Source organism: Palaemon carinicauda, chromosome 3 (genome assembly GCF_036898095.1).
Source record: "Palaemon carinicauda isolate YSFRI2023 chromosome 3, ASM3689809v2, whole genome shotgun sequence".
NCBI classification, from domain to species: Eukaryota; Metazoa; Arthropoda; class Malacostraca; order Decapoda; family Palaemonidae; genus Palaemon; species Palaemon carinicauda.
The window spans coordinates 73,150,213-73,157,825 of record NC_090727.1 but is presented as its reverse complement, the minus strand read 5'-3'; the positions used below and the strand labels follow the sequence as shown (position 1 = coordinate 73,157,825).

Below are 7,613 nucleotides of genomic sequence, written 5' to 3'. Positions count from 1 at the left end.
CTCTAGTCTTGGGTAGTGCCATAGCCTCTGTACCATGGTCTTCCACTGAGTTGGGTTAGAGTTCTCTCGCTTGAAGGTACACTCGTGCTCACTATTCTATCTTGTTTCTCTTCCTCTGGTTTTGTTAGTTTTTATCCTCTTGTTATTTTAAAGTTTTTATAGTTTATATATGAAAGATTCATTGTAATGTTATTATTGTTCTTAAACTTCTCTTGTAGTTTTTCCTTATTTCCTTTCCTCACTGGGCTATTTTCCCTGGTGGAGCCCTTGAGCTTATAGCATCCTGCTTTTCCGCTCGGAAAGCACTATCCCAAAAATTGCCCAAACTGCCATGTGGTAGTTAGGAAGGGAGGGAGTTGGAAAGGTGTAATCTGTGTGTGCATGTATGTCTATCTGAATATTTAGCTGTCATTTTGACGGGTTGCATACACTATTACATCATGTCATTCGCGCTTCCAGTGAGCCATTAAACATAGAGAGTGTGGTTGAGAATAAGAGAGACTTGCTTTTAGCTCAACTAGACAGTGGCTGAATTAGCGACATGAAAATCCCATTCTTTTGCTAACTGAAATAAGAGCAAATGAGATGGAAGGACTTCAGTTAGACGAATTCATGTTGATTAAGGGACATCGAGATGGAAGACAGGTAATGAGGGAACCGAAGTCTGACGTCAAATTACGAAGTTTTGGTTCACAACTGCTTCAGGCGCTGACAGACCTGGAACTTTGCCAGTGTTCTAACACAGCCACCCTTTAACTTAACTTTTCCAGTCATTATCCCATTTGAATAGGAAAAAGACGGTATATTAATATTATAAGAGATATGGAAGATAGAGAGGGCATTGCTCGATTCTGTTAAGATTGCCCCCACCTTATTTGGGAAACTGACTCTTGCTCTTTATTGAGATAGAGTATTTAAATTACCAGACTCAAGCCATAAGACTTATGGAGTAGGCTAGAGGTTTTGATGAACAATTTATTCACAGAGGTATTTAACTGAATGAAAAAGGAAAAGTATTTTGATTTTGAACTTGAAAGTTGTATGTAGGGGCAATTTTGGGCAAGACTGGCTGTGCAAAGGCGAGAAGGAACACTAGATAACTTAAAGCTCCCACGAGGCATCCAAAAGATTGGAGATATTAAGACTTTCAAGGGGAAACTAAAGACCGTTTTGTTCTGTGAGTGCTTCGGTAGTGAGGATTTAACAATAAACGAGCAATATTCGGTGTGAAATGTAGAATGCTTTCGGACGAACATGATAAAATGACTGTAGAGGTCCTGTAGAAAGTAGGGTTCCACTGCTGTATAGGACCAGAAAAACAGCCATTAAAGTAAAGTAAAGCTTTAATTCAGTAACAGTAATGTAGAGGAAAACATTATAAAGTGTGATACTTTTAAAACTATATTCTATGCACGGCACACATATGAAATTAATTTTCCAGTGCTGTCATTATTTCTATAATCATTTTCCCAGGACAGTAATTATTTTGTATAATTAATTTCTAAGATTTGCAATTATTTTCTGTTTATTTTATATGCGTAGTAATTATTGTCGTTTGTTTTATAATCGTATCTCGTGTATCTAATTTATGTTACATTGTTTAGCCTACATGGAAAATAGAGGAAAGAAATTGAGGAAACGATGCTAAGATATGCCCGTCATATTTAGTTTACCAGTGAATATCTTTACTTAATTTTCATCTAGCGTTTATCACAAAGTCGCTAATTTGGAAATAGATTTAAGTTTATCAAATAAAATCATTAATTCCAGTCCTGATCCATCATATATATCTTTTATTTTAATAGTATGATGACAAGATAATTAGTCTTATGAAAACACACAATTGCACCTTGCCATTTGATTGGCCACCGATATTACATCAGGTGTCTAGAGATTATTTAGCATCTCTTTCCTCTAAGTTTTCATCAAATTTCATCAACTTAAATCCTGTGTTGATGTATTTTAACCTAATATAAACCTTCATGTCAATTAAATTTCAAGAAATAATCAATTTTTTTCATTAATTCTCTTGAAGTTTTGATTACTATCTTTGAAAAATTTTTGTTTTTTTTATCTTTCATCCTCTCGAGTATTTATCGGATATCCAATTTAGTATAAAGTATGTTTTGAAGGCTGATATTCTGCCAATTGTTATCCTTCATACTTCAGAAGTTTCATTTATATTCTTGTAGTATTATTTCTTCCATATACTTTTAAACTTTTCCTCCTCTCCAAATTTATTTTACTTTCTCCCTCTCCTCTAGTTTAGAAAGTAATAATGATAATAATAATAATAATAATAATAATAATAATAATAATAATAATAATAATAATAGTTTGAACATCTGCAATAGGAAAAAAATCGTTTCTAGCGTTGTATAAGAATTTATTCCGATTCCGAGTTCAATTTCGAAGCTGTAATCTTATGAAATTACAATTTTGTTGTAAAATAAAACAAATTGAAAGTAAACTTAATGTAATTATTTTTTTTACATTTATTTGATATTAATTTGTTATTCGGATGCAAATATTACATCCACTAAGTCTCCTGTTAACATTACTGTGTTGTTCCCTTCATTTTGTTTTAAAATAAATCTCATTGAAAGTAAGCTTGATGTAATTATTCAATTTTATTTACATTTATTTGATATTAATTTTTTATTCAGATGCAAATATTACATCCACTAAGTCTCCTGTTAAATTATGCTGTTCCCTTCATTTTGGTAGAAAATAAAATTCATTGAAAGTAAGCTTTATATATTCATTATTTTTAGTTTACTTTTATTGATATTTATAAATTATAAGTTACTGTAGTGTTCCCTTCTCACTTTAGAAAGTACAACCATCTACTAACAATAATAACAATGATTGTTTGGAGAATTCGTTAGTTTAAGGACTTGGGATTTTAAGAAAATCTGAATATCAGAACATATTTTGCTGTTGACTTTGTAGTCCTTGTTTTTTGTCAGCCATATTTAATCGTCCATGACAATGTTTTCAGATATGGAGATTTATCCCTAGATTTGGAGATTTAACCCTAGATTTGAGGATTTTGGGTGTCTGATGGGAATATTTTGAACAAATTTCTATGAAGAAGAAACAAAGTTGAGTAAATTAGTTTCAGTTAGTTTACTTGCACTCATATGAAGTATAGTGAGTAATTTCTATATTAACAAAGCCTACATGATCAAAAGAAAATATATTTGTGGAAATGGGGATTTTTGGGTTGTTTTGGGGATTTTTTATCATGAGTTTTGGGGAATTTTAAACTATCCCATCTGGCAGCCATGTATGGGAAAAGGAAGTGACTGTGTATTTGTGAATTTGGTAATTAATATTTGTGTGATTTTCAAGCATTTCTGTGATTTTGTTCTCTGTAAGTTATATCACTTTGTTTAGGTTGATTTATTTGTTATTATATTGAAATTGTAGATAAAGATTAAGCAAGAAAATCTAGTATTGTAAACTATTAGGATCTAAGTCTGTGAAGATACATGTATCTTGATGGTTACCATAGTCTAGCCCTGAGGAATTGGTAGATTTTAGGTTACCATATGCTGTCTGAGGATGGGCCGTAGTGTTAGGTTACCATATGCCTTCGCTCAGGATGGGTTCTTGGTTTTAGCTTAACTTATGCTAACCTTGAGTATGACCTAAAGCTTTTTGTTACCATAATCTATCTATAAAGATAGGCTAATGTTTTAGGTTACCTTATGCCATTGCTAAGGATAGGTTTTAGGTTACCTTATGCCATCGCTAAGTATGGGTTCTAGGTTTTAGGTTACCTTATGCCATAGCTAAGGATGGGTTCTAGGTTTAAGGTTACCTTAGGCGATCACTAAGGATAGGCACTAGGTTTTACGTTACTTTATGCGATCACTAAGGATAGGTTCTAGGTTTTAGGTTACCTTATGCGATCACTAAGGATAGTTTCTAGGTTTTAGGTTACCTTATGCCATCACTAAGGATAAGTTCTAGGTTTTAGGTTACTTTATGCCATCGCTAAGGATAGGTTCTAGGTTACCTTATGTCATCACTAAGGATAGGTTCTAGGTTTTAGGTTACCTTATGCGATCACTGAGGATAGGTTCTAGGTTTTAGGTTACCTTATGCGATCACTAAGGATAGGTTCTAGGTTTTAGGTTACTTTATGCCATCGCTAAGAATAGGTTCTAGGTTACCTTATGTCATCACTAAGGATAGGTTCTAGGTTTTAGGTTACCTTATGCGATCACTAAGGATAGGTTCTAGGTTTTAGGTTACCTTATGTCATCACTAAGGATAGGTTCTAGGTTTTAGGTTACCTTATGCAATCACTAAGGATAAGTTCTAGGTTTTAGGTTACTTTATGCCATCACTAAGGATAGGTTCTAGGTTACCTTATGTCATCACTAAGGATAGGTTCTAGGTTTTAGGTTACCTTATGCGATCACTAAAGATAGGTTCTAGGTTTTACGTTACTTTATGCTATCACTAAGGATAGGTTCTAGGTTTTAGGTTACCTTATGCGATCACTAAGGATAGGTTCTAGGTTTTAGGTTACCTTATGCGATCACTAAAGATAGGTTCTAGGTTTTAGGTTACCTTATGCGATCACTGAGGATAGGTTCTAGGTTACCTTATGCGATCACTGAGGATAGGTTCTAGGTTTTAGGTTACCTTATGCGATCACTAAGGATAGGTTCTAGGTTTTAGGTTACCTTATGCGATCACTAAGGATAGGTTCTAGGTTTTAGGTTACTTTATGCCATCGCTAAGAATAGGTTCTAGGTTACCTTATGTCATCACTAAGGATAGGTTCTAGGTTTTAGGTTACCGTATGCGATCACTAAGGATAGGTTCTAGGTTACCTTATGCGATCACTAAAGATAGGTTCTAGGTTTTACGTTACTTTATGCGATCACTAAGGATAGGTTCTAGGTTTTAGGTTACCTTATGTCATCACTAAGGATAGGTTCTAGGTTTTAGGTTACCTTATGCAATCACTAAGGATAAGTTCTAGGTTTTAGGTTACTTTATGCCATCACTAAGGATAGGTTCTAGGTTACCTTATGTCATCACTAAGGATAGGTTCTAGGTTTTAGGTTACCTTATGCGATCACTAAGGATAGGTTCTAGGTTTTAGGTTACCTTATGCGATCACTAAGGATAGGTTCTAGGTTTTAGGTTACTTTATGCCATCGCTAAGTATAGGTTCTGGGTTACCTTGTGTCATCACTAAGGATAGGTTCTAGGTCTTAGGTTACCTTATGCGATCACTAAGGATAGGTTCTAGGTTTTAGGTTACCTTATGCGATCACTAAGGATAGGTTCTAGGTTTTAGGTTACCTTATGCGATCACTAAGGATAGGTTCTAGGTTTTAGGTTACTTTATGCCATTGCTAAGGATAGGTTCTAGGTTATCTTGTGTCATCACTAAGGATAGGTTCTAGGTCTTAGATTACCTTATGCGATCACTAAGGATAGGTTCTAGGTTTTAGGTTACCTTATGCGATCACTAAGGATAGGTTCTAGGTTTTAGGTTACTTTATGCCATTGCTAAGGATAGGTTCTAGGTTACCTTGTGTCATCACTAAGGATAGGTTCTAGGTTTTAGGTTACCTTATGCGATCACTAAGGATAGGTTCTAGGTTTTAGGTTACCTTATGCGATCACTAAGGATAGGTTCTAGGTTTTAGGTTACCTTATGCGATCACTAAGGATAGGTTCTAGGTTTTAGGTTACTTTATGCCATCGCTAAGGATAGGTTCTAGGTTACCTTATGTCATCGCTAAGGATAGGTTCTAGGTTTTAGGTTACCTTATGCGATCACTAAGGATAGGTTCTAGGTTTTAGGTTACCTTATGCGATCACTAAGGATAGGTTCTAGGTTTTAGGTTACCTTATGCGATCACTAAGGATAGGTTCTAGGTTTTAGGTTACTTTATGCCATCGCTAAGGATAGGTTCTAGGTTACCTTATGTCATCGCTAAGGATAGGTTCTAGGTTTTAGGTTACCTTATGCGATCACTAAGGATAGGTTCTAGGTTTTAGGTTACCTTATGCGATCACTAAGGATAGGTTCTAGGTTTTAGGTTACCTTATGCGATCACTAAGGATAGGTTCTAGGTTTTAGGTTACTTTATGCCATCGCTAAGGATAGGTTCTAGGTTACCTTATGTCATCGCTAAGGATAGGTTCTAGGTTTTAGGTTACCTTATGCGATCACTAAGGATAGGTTCTAGGTTTTAGGTTACCTTATGCGATCACTAAGGATAGGTTCTAGGTTTTAGGTTACTTTATGCTATCGCTAAGTATAGGTTCTGGGTTACCTTGTGTCATCACTAAGGATAGGTTCTAGGTCTTAGGTTACCTTATGCGATCACTAAGGATAGGTTCTAGGTTTTAGGTTACCTTATGCGATCACTAAGGATAGGTTCTAGGTTTTAGGTTACCTTATGCGATCACTAAGGATAGGTTCTAGGTTTTAGGTTACCTTATGCGATCACTAAGGATAGGTTCTAGGTTTTAGGTTACTTTATGCCATCGCTAAGGATAGGTTCTAGGTTACCTTATGTCATCGCTAAGGATAGGTTCTAGGTTTTAGGTTACCTTATGCGATCACTAAGGATAGGTTCTAGGTTTTAGGTTACCTTATGCGATCACTAAGGATAGGTTCTAGGTTTTAGGTTACTTTATGCCATCGCTAAGTATAGGTTCTGGGTTACCTTGTGTCATCACTAAGGATAGGTTCTAGGTCTTAGGTTACCTTATGCGATCACTAAGGATAGGTTCTAGGTTTTAGGTTACCTTATGCGATCACTAAGGATAGGTTCTAGGTTTTAGGTTACCTTATGCGATCACTAAGGATAGGTTCTAGGTTTTAGGTTACTTTATGCCATTGCTAAGGATAGGTTCTAGGTTACCTTGTGTCATCACTAAGGATAGGTTCTAGGTCTTAGGTTACCTTATGCGATCACTAAGGATAGGTTCTAGGTTTTAGGTTACCTTATGCGATCACTAAGGATAGGTTCTAGGTTTTAGGTTACTTTATGCCATCGCTAAGGATAGGTTCTAGGTTACCTTATGTCATCGCTAAGGATAGGTTCTAGGTTTTAGGTTACCTTATGCGATCACTAAGGATAGGTTCTAGGTTTTAGGTTACCTTATGCGATCACTAGGGATAGGTTCTAGGTTTTAGGTTACTTTATGCCATCGCTAAGTATAGGTTCTGGGTTACCTTGTGTCATCACTAAGGATAGGTTCTAGGTCTTAGGTTACCTTATGCGATCACTAAGGATAGGTTCTAGGTTTTAGGTTACCTTATGCAATCACTAAGGATAGGTTCTAGGTTTTAGGTTACCTTATGCGATCACTAAGGATAGGTTCTAGGTTTTAGGTTACTTTATGCCATTGCTAAGGATAGGTTCTAGGTTACCTTGTGTCATCACTAAGGATAGGTTCTAGGTCTTAGGTTACCTTATGCGATCACTAAGGATAGGTTCTAGGTTTTAGGTTACCTTATGCGATCACTAAGGATAGGTTCTAGGTTTTAGGTTACTTTATGCCATTGCTAAGGATAGGTTCTAGGTTACCTTGTGTCATCACTAAGGATAGGTTCTAGGTTTTAGGTT

General features: G+C 35.6%; 1 long non-coding RNA gene across 1 annotated transcript in view; it reads left to right on the top strand.

The window, feature by feature from the left end:
• The first annotated feature begins 3,266 nt into the window (after positions 1-3,266).
• The window catches only part of LOC137638333 (uncharacterized), a 45,929-nt gene continuing 41,582 nt past the window's right edge, over positions 3,267-7,613 (top strand). Inside the window, exon 1 of the long non-coding RNA XR_011044064.1 lies at positions 3,267-3,376. This is a non-coding gene — a long non-coding RNA (uncharacterized lncRNA). The remainder of the gene's footprint in view (positions 3,377-7,613) is intronic.